Raw genomic sequence first — 14743 nt, 5'->3', positions numbered from 1 at the left:
AGCAGCAGTAGCAATGCGTTTGATGCATATGGATTGAGAGAAAAGCGAGCAAAAAACAAAAAAACATTAAAAAGCGGTATGAATTTTGCGCACGATAAAATTGATTAGCGATTTAATTGGAAGAAAGTAAGAAGTGGTTTTTAAAGTGTGAAAACGATTTTTTTTCGATGATCGTTAACGATCTATCGGGGGGAATGAGAATTGAAGTATTAGTTGACCCTTAAAGACGGATCTTTTATAGTAACATCATTTTCTTTTCATTTATTAATTCTAAAATTGTTATGTTTTCATCTATAATTAAAACTACTAAAAATCCTAGTTATATTTAGTTTTCATAACCTCTCATTGCAAAAAAATAGAGTAATGAAAATGACGCACTCGGAGACAAAGGTAAACGCTCCCAATAAACTCTACGTTCCCGGCTAGAAGTAATAAAAATCGAATAAATTCTCATAAGTACCGTCCACTGGACTAGAACGCTTCACCATCTTCATCTTCATTAGTTTAACTGGAGCTCTTAAAAACGCGTTTCCAGGGTACTTTTTCTTCCCGTGCTCCTCACCCGGGGGGAGTGGCGAGGGGTCTGTCATCCCGGTCCTTCCCGTTCGTCAAGACCAGTCAAGACTGAAAACGTACTTGAAAACGGTTTTGTAAACGGGCTAGTGGCTGCTACCGCGGCAAGTTCAAAGCAAACTAAGCCACGGTTACCTATCCCCGTTCGCACGGCGTATGCCAGGGAAGAAGGTAACAGGGAACCACCGGGTGCCGCGGTGAAGCACGGTATGGAAACACACAGCTGCAGACGGACAGTCCCAAATGGTGCCGGCATCCACTTGCTGGTGCTGGTGCTGCTGAGACAATTTAATTTAAATTTGCACAGGAAATTGTTATTGCTTCAATGAGGAATGCACGCTGTCCAACGGTTTGGTGTGCACACACACACACACAGCTAGCCATCCACATCACGCACTTCAGCAATGTTCGTGTACTAACGGAGAACCAGCGAGTGACTGTTTAGAGTGACGGAGGCAAAGAGAAGTCCAGACCAGACCGCGGGCACGGGCAAATTGAGTACGATCAGTTAACTCATCCGGGTTGCTAGTCGTTCTTCCCCCGCGACTTCTTCCAGCGACGGGCGAGTGCGGACTGAAAGTGATTGCAGGGGCAGCAACAAAAAAGCAGAGAAAGAACAAAAAATAAACCAAAAACAATAGACACTCCTTGGCGGGACGCAACGACGGCTAAGACGACAGCAGCACAGCGGTGGCCCAAGACATGCGCCTTGTCCTGCACGGTAGCGCAGCAAATAATCAGCCCGGGCATTCGGGGCGGGTGGAAAGTAAACGGGAAAGATGCAATTCAAAATAGTGCAGCAAAAGGTGCTTTCCAGAATAAATACCACTGGAAGAACTGAAGTCCTTTTTGCGAAGCATTTCAGCAAAAACAGCATACCTTTTTCTTTTACGAAGAGCACCCTTAAGGGTTCGCTTCTTTACTGAGTTTTGCGTAGTTTCGTTGGAGACTGGAGGTGGTGATGGTGGCAGAAAAATAGAGCTCGCCGGGGTGACAGGTGCATTATTTTCTACGCCATTGCAACTCACTCTCCGCCGGGCTGCTTGGACGCTCCGGTAGAGGGGCAAACGAACGTGGATGCACACCGAGTGATAGAAAGTGTAAAGAAAAATCTATCTTGATGTGCATTCATGTGCTGAGCCGTGGGGAATCCGGAAGCAAACGGTTTGCCGCCATAGTCACGATCGGGCGTGATGGGTACGTGGGAGCATTACTTAGCTTTCCGGGAAAAACGAACAAACCGACAACAAGCCGAGCTTAAGACGCTACATCCCACACATCGGCACTTCGTTACCCCGGGGGTGGGCAGGGTGGGTGCTGTGTGGTTAGAACTCGTTCTCGAAACCGTGCAATGTGTCGGAACTGACACGAATCCTCCAGTGCCGCCCTTTTCCCGCCCGCCCATTTCAGTCCAAGGGCAAATGGGAAGTTCGAGTTTATCATCATAAGATAATTCGCACCCAGTTTCCCACCAGGCCGGGCGGGTGCTGCACCTCTTTTTTTTTTGTTTCAACCCGCCTGCAAGTGCATTTCGCTCTGCCCCGTGGCCGTCGTAGTTGCGCCGTTATGTTGCCACCCGTTAGCACAGATGATTGTCGGTGGCGGTTTTGTTTCGACGGCTCGCTCACACCATGCTGCGGGACGGGGACGGGTTTTGCATTTGCTGTTGACATTTAGACTCGGGTCCGGTCTATGCCGCGGGCGGGCTGTTGGGAAAGGGGAAATAGTGTTTTGGTTTAGAAAACATTGTAAAATATGGAATGAACTTCTGTTTTGCATTAGCACCAACATTCCAGCCGGGTGCTTTGAGCAATAATAAGGTCTTACTTTCAAATAATAATAAAATATATCAAATGTACTAGCAACTACTTGACTTGATCAAATAGTAGCAATCATAGATAGTTACAGAAATTTAAAAAAACATCATTATAGACAGTGCACACTATAGGTGTGAGCAAATCATTTTCAGTATATTAAATTATTTTAGAATTTTTAAGAATTAGGAATATTTTCTTTCCGAAGTAGAATTTGTAGATTTAAGAAAATAACACACTTTCGTAAAGTTTCGCAAATAAAATTCTGTCTTTCAGTAGCTATAAATTCACTTTCACCATTTTTACCTCAACATTTTGTGTAGTGATCTCACTGTGCGCACATAAAAATGAAATAAAGAGAAAACTCATCACAATTCAATTGAGAGTAGCTCTCTCGCGTAAAGGCACGATTTCTCTTTTTCAAATTCTCTCGCACCTTTTGGGTGCGTAAAAATGAAACCGTCTAATGTTTCTAATGGCGCAAGGCAACACTTTCTTTCAATGTTTGGTATTGTATAAATAGATTAGCAGCTTAATTGTTTTATGCTCTCTCACGTAGGATATTGCTTACAATATGATTTTTTGTAAGTTGTTATGATGAATGATTTTGTTTGTCAATATGATTTTGTTGTAATGTTGGAATTTGTTTTTACTGTATCATTTTGTGCTTTGATTTTTTAAATAATTGCTAAATTTGTTATTGAGTAAATAAATAATAACATTTAATACAAAAGTTTCGTCTATTGGTTATTATGTTTACTACAGCTTCCAGTATTGCTTAAATTCAATACTGCACATGAGTTAACTCGTTTAGGTTATATTTTTGCTTATTTTAAACTGTTCCACTTTTTTCTTAAGAACCTTAATTTGCTTCGTGTTTGTTGCTTAGTGTTACTTTCTTCTTACCTCGCTTAAGACGTCAAGACCAAAAGTCAAACAGTTGTTTTGGCCTGCAGCTAGTGCGGATTCAAATTTACACACCCTGGCGCACAAACTCAACCAGCCCTTCTCTCTCTCTCTCTCTCTCTCTCGGGCGCGCTCTCCCATCGCTGCCCTAACAGACAGGGCAGCCTGGCTGTTGTTTGTTCGCCCCGAAACCAACGGTTGTGTTTTGTTGCCCGTGTGTTGTGTTCCGTGCGACGAACGGAACCGTGTGTGTGTGGGGTTTTTTTCGTTTTGTGCTGTGCAGCTTCGTCTAATAAAAGGCTAATAAAAACGCGAAATGTGTTGTCGCCGCGTACTCCAGGCACACAGGATTTTAGTATCAGACCGCAAGTGTGCTGAGCGGTGGTGACCGACGTATCTATCGGTTGGCGTGTGCAAATTCACCCGAACGGATTGGTCTCGGATTGGTTCCATCTTCTTCCAGCGAAGCTTACACGCATTGCACGCGCTATCAGTCTGCGAGTTCGTCTGTGCGTTATCATCTCAAGGTGCATCTTACGAGCAAGCGAGCGGGCCGACTGTAATGTGACCCATCAGCGGAAAAAGGGTAAGCAAACGCCAGTTGCGACCGAATGTTGCCAGAGGAGGCTGTGTGTAGAGCATTGCAGCCGAATTTAATTCCGAACGTGATCGAATTCCTGCACCCACATCCGCGGAACTCGGATCGCTGTAAACAACGGGTAGGCGCCGTACGTCATCCGCGCGACGACGATGTGCGCGGCGTAGTATTCAATGTTATTTCCGCCTAGATTTCAACCCCGATCCAGTGTGTTTGTCGGCCAGTGGCGGAAAGTGATTTGTTTAGGAAATCTCCCTATCAACATTGTGAATAGTCACGGGCTCTGATGCAGTGTTTGGTTCGCGTGTAGTGGTGGCGGTAGTGTTGGTGGTGTTGGTGTGGTGCGCATTGTTTTGACGTTTGCTGCAGACGTGAAAATATCGAACGAAACCAGCTGCGTGAGACGGCGAGGTGAGATGTGCCTGGTGACTGGTGTGTGAGGAGGAAGCTTTGAGAAGGTCGTGTACCGTTTTTTTGGGGTCATGCGGGTATGTGCAAAGACGTCTGCCGTGTTGTGAAATGTTAGAAAATGCCCCGAACCTCCCAGCATCTAATTCATGTTGCACGAAATCGCCCCGCAAAGTAGGCTGGTGGATGGGAGAAAAATAGCAGGTGAGAGAGGGTTTATCGATTTTGTGTCAGCTACGAACCAACGGTACACCGTCGAGCAGGGGTGAGCAACCTTGTCGGGAGGTATGGTTAAGCAATGGAGCTGAAACAGAATTTAAATATTGTTCAGTTTTGTGGCTCACTGAAAACAAAAATAGATTATAAACATTGCCAAAGTGAAAAAATGGACAACTGTGTGATAAAATATGCTCAGTAATTCCTTATGATACAAAACAGTTTATATTAAAAAAATAAAAATAAAACATGTGCTCTGAAGGCACAACACAATCTGAAGGCCGTGGGTTGTGTACCCCTGCGCTCCGTGCGGAGCTCAAATTCACGCTCACAATCTCTCTCACCCGTTCTCTCGCCAATGCTTCTCACGCAGCATCATCGTCTGTAGCATAGGCACAGCATAAGCGAACTTCTCATCTGCTGTTTTTGTACGACATGCCGCATGTTTTGTTATTTATTTCTTACTTGACCAATACCTTTGTCGTAAATGAATTCGGTAAATGAACATAATGAAATAGAATGATGGTTGTTGAGGTTTCGTGGAGCAGTGTTATGAGAAGACAAAATTTTGGGATGGAAAACTAACGCACAGAAACGATTTGTTTCCTCTTGTGACCTTGTTTGACACAATTTAACCTCTACTACATTGCATGATTCGATTTTATTCCCTCCTGTATGAATGAGAAGGTCTCCAAATGACAAAACTTTATTTCAGTTTCACTTTGACATAGAACCTAAGCACAACAAACATTCTTGCCCAGTCTATCCCCTATCATGCCCTTGCTCATCCCGGAACGCTGTGAGAAGAACCTGTTTGCCTGATGTGTCCGTTCACCGCATGAGATGTGATCTTGCTGCTTCATCCTCCCCACCAAAACGGTGGAGATGGCAACTCCCGACGATGGCAAGGGGATTTCACTTTTTGTTGATTTTCTGCCGCTGGCTGGCTGCGTTGCCGTTCCGTATCGGTGCACTGGCATGCGATTGCATTCCGGCGAAGCCACAGACCCCCCACCCCGACGGCAGGCGTCTGTGCATTGTGCACATCTCCCGTGCGCTCCGCCAAATGGTGACGGCCGGGTGAAAGCAAACTCTGGTGCAGTGAGCAGGAAGGGAAAAACAGCGAGGGGGATGTGTGAGAAGTGAAATCTTTCCCCATTGGCGTTCCCCGTCTCGCACAGTCAATCTTAGGAATAGGGGGAAGGCGGTACGAAAGCGAGTCGAAAGATCGGAGCGATCATTAGGCCTGCGACACATGCAACACAATTTAACTAGCAGCTCAATTACTGAACCCAGTAAATTTGGTGCCGTTTCGATTCATGTACAGAGCGATGAGGATTGATTTGTGGTGCATGTGTGCCGCGGGGAGCTATCGCTCATTGAAACAAAGAACACAAACATCACAATTCAGTTAGTGGAAGACGCAATTCGCTGCAGCAGCGGGATTATTCTCCCCCGGGGAAGAATGCATACATTGATGACCCCAGGGAGAATGGTCACGTCCCGTGCTCACCGGGGTTCACCGATGCGAGCGACCAACGTGCGTTTGTGCAGAAAGAAAAACTGCCGGGAAAGTAGGTCAGTCGAATGAATCTCGGCTTTTCTTACCGTCTGTCTTTATTTGCCCCAACTTTTGTCATCTTGCGCGCGTACGCAGCCACACGTTACCTTTTAAACGAGCTTTGCTCCCCCTTCCCTTCCTTTTCCCCTGCTCGAGCACACCATTTAACCCTTCAGCCGTCTTGCAATTCAAAACCCACTGACCCAGTGAGTCCCCGAAAAGTGCGACCCGCCAAGCGTTCGCCGACCGAGAATAGCGTGAAAAGTGCATTCATGTGCATTCAGCCATGATCGCGGTCAGTGTCCGTGTGGTCTGCCAACCCTTTTAGGGGGAGGGAGTGGGGGACAGTGGGAACAGTGGTAAACGAGTCTTGCAATTCCGAGGTGGAGGAAAAACGAAGAAGGAAAACAAACGGACCAACTGCGCGAATATGCAACGGTTGGGGAAGGGAGGGCGTTGCAGTTTCTCATGCATTGGGGCGTTCGGGGCTCAGCTCACGTTGCGTTGCATGGGGTGCATCCGTCTTAGCATGGGTCGTGCTGTTAGTCAAACGTTGGGTCGAAATTTTCCAGCTTTCCCACACCGCACGACTGTCTTTTCGATGCCGAAGTCGATTGTTTGATTGGCCACGCGTCCTCCTTTTTTTGTTTTTGGTTTTGAGGAATCGATCTCGGCCAATATTCATGAACTCTAGCTGTAGCTGCAGCCTGGCAAAAGTGGGTGAAGTACACGATCGATCGGCCAGCTTATTTGTGAATGGTTCGCATCGTTAAGGGTCGAGCATTGGAGTTGGGTTTGCTGTTTTGTTGTTCCGCTGGTCACGATGAATAATATAAAATCAATTCCGATCTAAAGGGCACAACCACCAAGAAGTCAGTGATGTGCTGGTTAGCTATATTTCGATTTGTTAGGTCATGAAAAATCTACCAAACACGCTTAAAACTTAACAAATATGGAATACTGCAAACATATTTTCTTAACTACACCGACGAGGCTTCTCGCTTTCAGCTAGAGCGGAGCAGACGGTAAAATAATCCCATCAGAACAAACTTTTAATCCATCATTAACGTGCCCGAGCTGGGCGGGATTTGCATCCTAAAAATGCGATTTTACGACCAGTCTGCGCACGTGCGCCTTACGTAGCGGGCGGGAAAAACTCCGCCGCTGTTTGTGTTCAAACTTTTGCAACCATTTTGCTACCGTTTATTATCAAGCGACGGGCAAGCTTCGTTGTGCCGAATGAAAATCAAACACACACGCACACAGCAGCCAAAAAAGAAAAGAAAATCAAATCTTCCATAAACAAAGCAAAAAAGTTTCTCGCAGCCCCCCGCGATGGCATCATATTAGAGGTTCATTATTTCATCTTTTCACCGCGCGCGTCTGCATTTTTCTTCAACGCCCGCCTTTTTTCTTTCCCCCAGGTGCCAGACTTCCGACCCAAAGCCTTGCCAGCGCCAAACATTGCCAACATTTTTCCCCAACTTCCAGCCATTACTTGCGCGAGAGAGGGCAACGCGGATCATCGGATCGGATGGCGCACCGTGGCAAGATGTTGTTTTTATTCCGCCCCCTCCTGCTTTGGGGCATCAGGCAGCCCCAACGTCTTCTTGCTTTTATGATGCTCCACTCTACATCACTCTTACTTTTTACGTCATTGGAACCATTTTATGGCATGCTACCTGGTGGTGTGGAGATTTTGGTGCTGCTTTTGTGGTAACAGCGGTGGCGCAGTAGTAAAGCAAGAAAGAGGTAGAAGCACACTAATGGGCGCATTGGGTCTGTGTTGGTGGCGGTGGCCACTTGGACTCGTGGATGGTACTTCTCGGTGCAGTCGAACCTCGTCTGTTGACCTCTCGCCGAAAAGTTGTATTAACAACAGCGAAAAGAAGATAATTTTGAAGCCGAGCTTTTGGAGACGGCATTCTCTTTGGGCAATCGTTTGCACTGGCCGCGTTGAGTAAAGTGAAGTTGGGCAGTTATTAAATAAGAGAAATTTGCTCAATTCTGGAAGGGGTGAAGTTGTTACGACCTCATCGTTTCATCAGCGCACCGTCGACTGGTTGGCATTGACATTGCAAATAATATTCCGCTAAATTGAGAATAATTGATAGTCGGCCTTACGCATAACTATATCAATCTTTTTTGCCATTTTCCGTAAAAAAATTGCCTTTGATTCACACCAAAAGTGTGTGCTACCCCTAGGCAAAACAGCACCACTGTTTTGCCTTACAATGCATTCTCTTACTTTCGATTCGTCTTCACATCCCTTCCAAAAGCGAACACTGCTTGTGCACGTTGACCCGGAGTCCACTCTTGGGGTCCTCCACGAGCCATACACGAACCTCAGAATGCAATCGATTTCGCGCACACTCAGCTTTCCCATTTCCATTTTCCACCCTGGTGGAGTGGTATGATCGGTTCGGCTTTGTTCATGATTTATTAGCCACGTTTAAATAACATCATGAAACGTGCGTACCGCGAGCGTTTCTATCGGCACGTGAGTCGAACTTGAAGCAAAATGTACACACACACACACACACAAACAAAATACCAGCAGAAGCAGGGGGAGAAGTGTGAGAAAATAGGAGGCAAAAATAGAAAACTTTTACTCTTTCCTATGCGACGCACCTCCCCCACAGGTCGGTGTACCATGAAAGCCCCAACCCGAAACTGCAGAACAGATGAAACGGATGGATAAAATGGTGAATCGCGTGAATAGTTCGAGCCGCGATCCATATGGCGTAAAAATGCTTCCACTCCCCCCCCCCCCCTGTCGGATAAAGCATTTTCCACCACCTGAAAGCCGCGCATACGAAAAGTGTGCAATCCGCACACTGGCCTCACCATTCGATCCAAATACCGATCGATGGCTTTGCGTGCGAGCGGCGCGGCGAGTGCGTTGGACGGAAGACATCATACCTTCACCACTACCATCATTCGTGACTGTGGAACATCGTTGTTTGCTGTTTTGCTGAGTTTTGAGCACACGAAAAATAAAAATAAAATCTCGCTGTCGTTCTCTCACGAAGACCTTGGAAGACGGTGAAGCTGTGCGATGACCATCGCCAACGTCGTCTTCAAAGAACGTTCGCCCAGACGGGATGTGGACGTTTGTGTGGCCCCCTTTACGCGTGTAAATTAGCCATCGAAACCTGTTTTCGTAGGATCGTGTTTGATTTTTAGCTTAACGTTTCGGTGGTCAATGCTGTGCTAACGATGCTGCTGGTGGGAGCTTTTTGAGTGCAGATAGGCCTAGACGCATTGGTCTGGTTTGCTGCTGGTGCGGCACCAATCACCAGATCTACCAGTGAGCGAAGGTTAATAATACGCATAAGGTCTTGGGCTGAAAGATTAAGCCCTCTGGTTTGAGTCATTCGGGTCAACTGTCGAGATTGCAGCAAGTTTGGTAAAGATTTTAATACAATCACTTAAGCTCGTTCAGCTCAACGAGGGATGGACCAAATCATACAAAGAATTACGTCTAATTATGGTGCCACTTTTTATTGGATCCGATGTTTTTCATTTGCTGCCACCGGATCGCATCGTAACGACCTAATGACAATCTGTGAATCGGAGCTTGGTTGACCTACTTTCACTGGCCAATTTAATGCAGCTACCTGCGGCTGAGCTGTTACATTCGCGTAATAGAAAAGGAACGGTTGCTAAACGACGCAACAGCGCATCATTTGGGATCACCTTCACACAATTCGCAAGGAGCAGAAGCGAGGGGAGCATTTGTAAACTGATAGCAAATAAACAATACATTGGATAAAAAAATAGAACAACAGCATGCTACGGGCGTTAATGTCAAGACGTTCGACCAAACTTTCCGTCCAGATTGAGAGCGCTTCGGGCCTCAATTCTATGGCGAAAATCGACCTGCCCCGCTCAAATTAGCAATGGTTCACACCGCGTGGTGACACCAAACATTACGGATGTGACGGGCTCTCACCCCGCAGGGCATCTGTACCACTAACACAGAATGCGGTGTCAATGCGCGAGAACCTTACAGAAATCGCCTCGCATCGCATAGAATCGAACGATCTGAGTAATGGTGTGTGCGATGGGTGTTTCCTTACCGCTTCGGTACCCGGCATGAAGCCGGTTTCGGAATCGTGGGTCGAGCGCTGATTTGAATTTACCTCCCATCCCCGCGTCGGAATTCCATCCACCCATTGGTACCCTACGTCGTTGTAGAAGCGTTTGAGGCGATTTTCCTTTTTCGCAAACGACAGCTGCAATCGGTGAGAACATTTGCGCGGCGTTCCGGCGTTTTGCACAATACCGGAGGGGTACGGTATGGGGTCAAATCGGTATTAAGATTTCTATCGCCCCGGGGGCACACCTCGGTGATTACATCACAATCGTTGTTGGCTGTCGATAGTGTGTGTGGCTCTCTGGGGATGGACGTTTTTTTTCTTCTATGTCACTGCTCTTGTTTGTTACTGTCAACAGACGAGAGGAGTGGTCTGTTTTGGAGTGGTTTCTTCCTTTCTTTCCACCGCCGGAAGCCATCGGTAATCGAATCGGGATCTGATACACGAAATGGTCATTAGCCTGGGTGCCAGATGTTATCAGACTGGACCGGACAGCCGGCTGAGAGGTGCTTGCGTGACGGCCCGTCTTATTTGTTCGATATACATTGTGTGAGGTAGGTTTGTCGTTGGTATTTAACTATGATTGTATCGATAGAAGGTATAAAAATAGTTCAAATCGATAAGTGATGTAGCGCTAGAATGAAGCATGGCTGCCTAGTGCATTGTCGAGGAGCCTTACTGGGCAAGAAACGAGTTATACAAACTGTACATTTTCGGTAACAACACGTTTGAAATGCCTTAAAGTTTATCACCCAAAAAGCTGGAACTTTAAATTCATTTAAACAACTGCATCCGTCTGATCTACCGACGAGGTTCGCAGTTTCCAGCCCGCTTACATGAGCGCACACGAAGAACGGGCCCTTTATCGCAGCAGCGCCCGTCTTCCGACCGGTCGCACTGATGCTAAATTCTGAATTCTGAAGCCCTCAGGACACACTGGAGCTGGTTGATGGTGGAATTACTTACATCGTCATCGTGCATCGGACCGTCCGTTCGCTGCTGCCGAGCGTGGTTGCATGTTACTGTACAGCCCGCTGGGCACGCCGTTACTACAACAATGATATAATTAATCAGCCCCGACGAAGAACCAAACCGGGCCGCGTGCGGTATTACACGCTCTCGCTTCCCGATTGCGAGGTGTCCGAGTGTGCACTCGGACAACAAATCTGCAGCGCTAGATAAAGTGTCCATCATAACTGCAACACCACATCCGTGCTTGGGGAAGGGAGGTGGAAAACCGCGAAAGTGGATGTGCACCTCGCACCATCGACATGCTCTCCAGCCCAGCTTATCACTTATGTTCCAGACGACACAAGCCGGATGACGCCGGATCACCCCCTCCTGGTCGCCCTGTTAATCCCGGCGAGAGGAAGGCTGCCATCGTATCAGCTGCCCGGCCCACACCGACGAACACAGATGGTGGAGGTGGCGAAAATAAATATGTTTATTATTAGTGCAAATCAGAAGCTGTCGCAGCCAGGCAAAGTTTACCCCACGGCGGCCATCACGGGACGGCTTGCTGACCGAGGAATGTGAGTGCAAGCTTCCGGGAATGGGCTGCAGGTTGGCACCGTCCGTCAACAGACATGTTTTCGGCCCGGACGGTTGCCGGTGCGGGGTCCCGGGGCAGCCTGCAGAAGATGTGTCATTTGTACGGACATTCGTTGGAAAATTGTGACACCAGACCAGACCAGGACGTGTCCAGCCGCCACCGTCCATCACGATAGTCCTCTGTTCTCGATGTGTTATGGCTCGTGTTTTTGAGGCAGCACAGCACAGAGTGTCGGCAAGGATGCCGTGGAGTGAGGGTTTCTATTCGATCTCGTGCCTTTGCACGCACACGCACGGACCGGCAGCTCCATGTGACCGGTGTACCACGTGCGGTCTTGCGCTGAATTGCCACTGCGGCCGAGCTGATACGGCTTAATAACCATAACGAACACGTAACGCTGCACAATTCATTCACCCTAATCGTGTAGCGTTTGGCTCGGCCAACTACCGGCCGCCCACCCATCGATCGAGAACTTCGCGTGCAGCATGCAAATCAGATAAATCAGTGACGGCGGGGCTCGTTGTTGTAGGAGGACCGTTTGTCGATGCTGGTGGACTGCTGGGGACACTGGGCGTTTGTTTTGGGAACCGTCCCAGTTGCCTGAAATCCTGAAACGTGCGCGACACTGTTGTGTTATGTGTTAGTAGATTTGAGGTAACGAAACTGTTCCGAGGCTGACGTACAGCATGTCCCTCACACATGCCGATGCGCACTTTCAGTGCTGAGCAAACGCAGGGGAATATGGTATGGTCATTAGAACCGGAACTAGCAGCCATCGTATCGTACGGGAAGAGAAGGAAATAGAGAAAGAGAAAATTCACACACAAAACACACATTCAACTGTTGATCGGCTCAATGATGGCTGGAGATATTGAGGCCACTGTGGAATCGATTACCCCAAGCGGTACAGTTCCCAAATTTTCCTCCCTCGCCAAAATCGTTCTCGAGGGTTCTAGCTTCCATGAATGCTAGTTACCGAAATCATTGGGAAATCGTAACGAGCGAACTGAGCGTACGAAGAATTCAATCCATTGCGGGATGCGCCAGCCCGCCTTGGCTGCCGTGGTTAATTGGTGTGGAATTCTAGTTGCATTTTTAGGGTGCCGCAAATGAGCAGCCCTAACGAGGCCCTGCTTCCTCCCCAGAAACGGCCTGGAATACGTCCATCAGCGAACAGCGAACTCCCGTTAAGCTTTACACTGCAATCAATAAGCGAATGGGGCTTGGATGTGTAGCCGAACATCGGGAAGAGCGGAGTAAAAGACTCATCTCATCATCGCGGGACCTGTGGCTATCGCGCAGGTTAACTCTGAATGCTGGATAAGGAAGGAAGCGTGATGGTGCTGGTGGTAGGCACACGAACCACGCGGGCGTTTTTCCCACGGGCGTTCCTTTCAATCGCCCGCACATGAAATATTGATGGCCGAGTATGGTTTCCCACCGAGTGCGTCTCTGAGTTGCCCGTTTGGCTGCCGGTATATGTGCATGTTGTGTATGTTTCAATAATTCGAAACACCCGTCCGGGAGTCCGTGATTTTGTGCCCCGGGTCTTGCTGACGGGGAGCGGGGTGACTTGTTACACAATTCCGGTGATGTTGAAGCGCTGCTTAACTGCTGTTTAAAGAGGGACACTTTAATTAGCCAGTGCAGTGGCAGTGCGTTGGAATGCGTGGCCACTTCTTCCGCCCACCCCCACGTGAATTTGGTTCTCCACCGGCGGGTGGGTAATTGTTGGTCGTTGATTAATTGCCAATGCTCGTAATGACATCGTGTAAATGGGGTGCCGTAGGGCTGAGGGTTTAACGGTCCGGGGCTTCCTCGACGACGGTTCGTTAGCACGCAATAAGGAAGATTCTGCCGCACGCACACAATATACAAGCCAACCAACCTGTATTGAGCGATAGTTTCTTTGTTTTGTTTTGTTTTTTGTTGCGAAAAGCTCAAACCAACCAGTTGGATTGTAATTAATTGTGACAACCTTAAGAGCATAGCTCCCGAACCGCAAGAACCGCGGAGTTGTAATGGCAAACGGGCAAAGGCGGAGAAAATGTCGACTCCCGGGTAACCCTGGGGCCACCGGTAGTCGTACGCCTGGTTACGCGCTTGTGGCAGGCTTATTAAATTCAAGCGAAAGTGTTGTGACACCGAAGGTAAAAGCGTTTGCCTAATGAAGCTGCTTTAATGGAATTATGTGTAGGGCGCACATTACGGCACGTGTTTGCTCCAAATTGGATGAATTAAATTCTGGAAGTTTGTCTCACTCGCATTGAGCTGGGAGCACACGTGCTTTGAAGCGCGAACGAAGCAAAGAACTTCAGAGAAAAGATGATCATTAATGCAAACCAATGCTCGAGTGCGGAAACCCATTCACACTTTTGCTATTTGTCTGTCGGGGCGCCCGTAAAGAGCATCTTGCCAGTTATGTCCACAGTTACACACGTTGCAAAGAGTTGTTGCAAGGAGATGCTACAAAAAAGAAGAAATTCACATCGCACAGTTTACGCTCAGCACAGTACAAATGTCGGTTTCCTGCTTAGCACCGTTAAGCATTTCTTCTTGAGCACGGTAGATCGGAGCCTCTCTGCGTTTGTCACTTTTTCTTCCCGCAACATTTGTCTCGACCCAAACGAACGATTTGACTTCTGATCCCATCGGCATCCTCGGCTTTGCAGGGCATGAGTTTGCATTTTATTTACTTTTCAGGATTTCGGCATTAGAAATTCCTAACAGCTCTCCACTAGCTCCAAGTGATGGATCGTCCTGGGCGACCATTGGCATCGAACGGTGTGAGCGTGCATGTGTATGCTGAGCCCCCGATACGAACATCTCCTCCGAGCAGTTGCCTGGGAAGACATCAACATGATCGACATTTTGGACGATTTATGCACACCCATCCATCCAGCCAGCCATTCATCCTACCAAACAGTGGCCCTCCCTCCCTAACCTGGCACTATTTGTTATTCCAATCCAGTCACGTAGTAACGATTTGAGTGTGTGATTTAAGTCAATGCCGCC

The 14743-nt window shown here is 47.8% G+C and overlaps 1 protein-coding gene across 7 annotated transcripts in view; it reads left to right on the top strand.

Annotated features, from left to right (window-relative positions):
* The window catches only part of LOC1273052 (extracellular serine/threonine protein CG31145), a 49570-nt gene that overhangs the window by 11213 nt on the left and 23614 nt on the right, over positions 1-14743 (top strand). Inside the window, exons 1-2 of one of the 7 annotated variants that reach the window (XM_061643363.1) lie at positions 3470-3879; positions 4082-4302. The exons of 3 other annotated variants lie outside the window; for them this stretch is intronic. The gene's annotated coding sequence lies outside the window, so the exon portion shown is untranslated. Of the gene's footprint in view, positions 1-3297; positions 4504-14743 lie in introns of those variants that run through there. 3 more of the 7 variants (XM_061643359.1, XR_009764706.1, XM_061643358.1) reach the window with 3 other exon arrangements.

Source organism: Anopheles gambiae, chromosome 2, assembly GCF_943734735.2.
Source record: "Anopheles gambiae chromosome 2, idAnoGambNW_F1_1, whole genome shotgun sequence".
Taxonomy (NCBI): Eukaryota; Metazoa; Arthropoda; class Insecta; order Diptera; family Culicidae; genus Anopheles; species Anopheles gambiae.
This window is presented reverse-complemented; position numbering and strand designations above follow the sequence as displayed.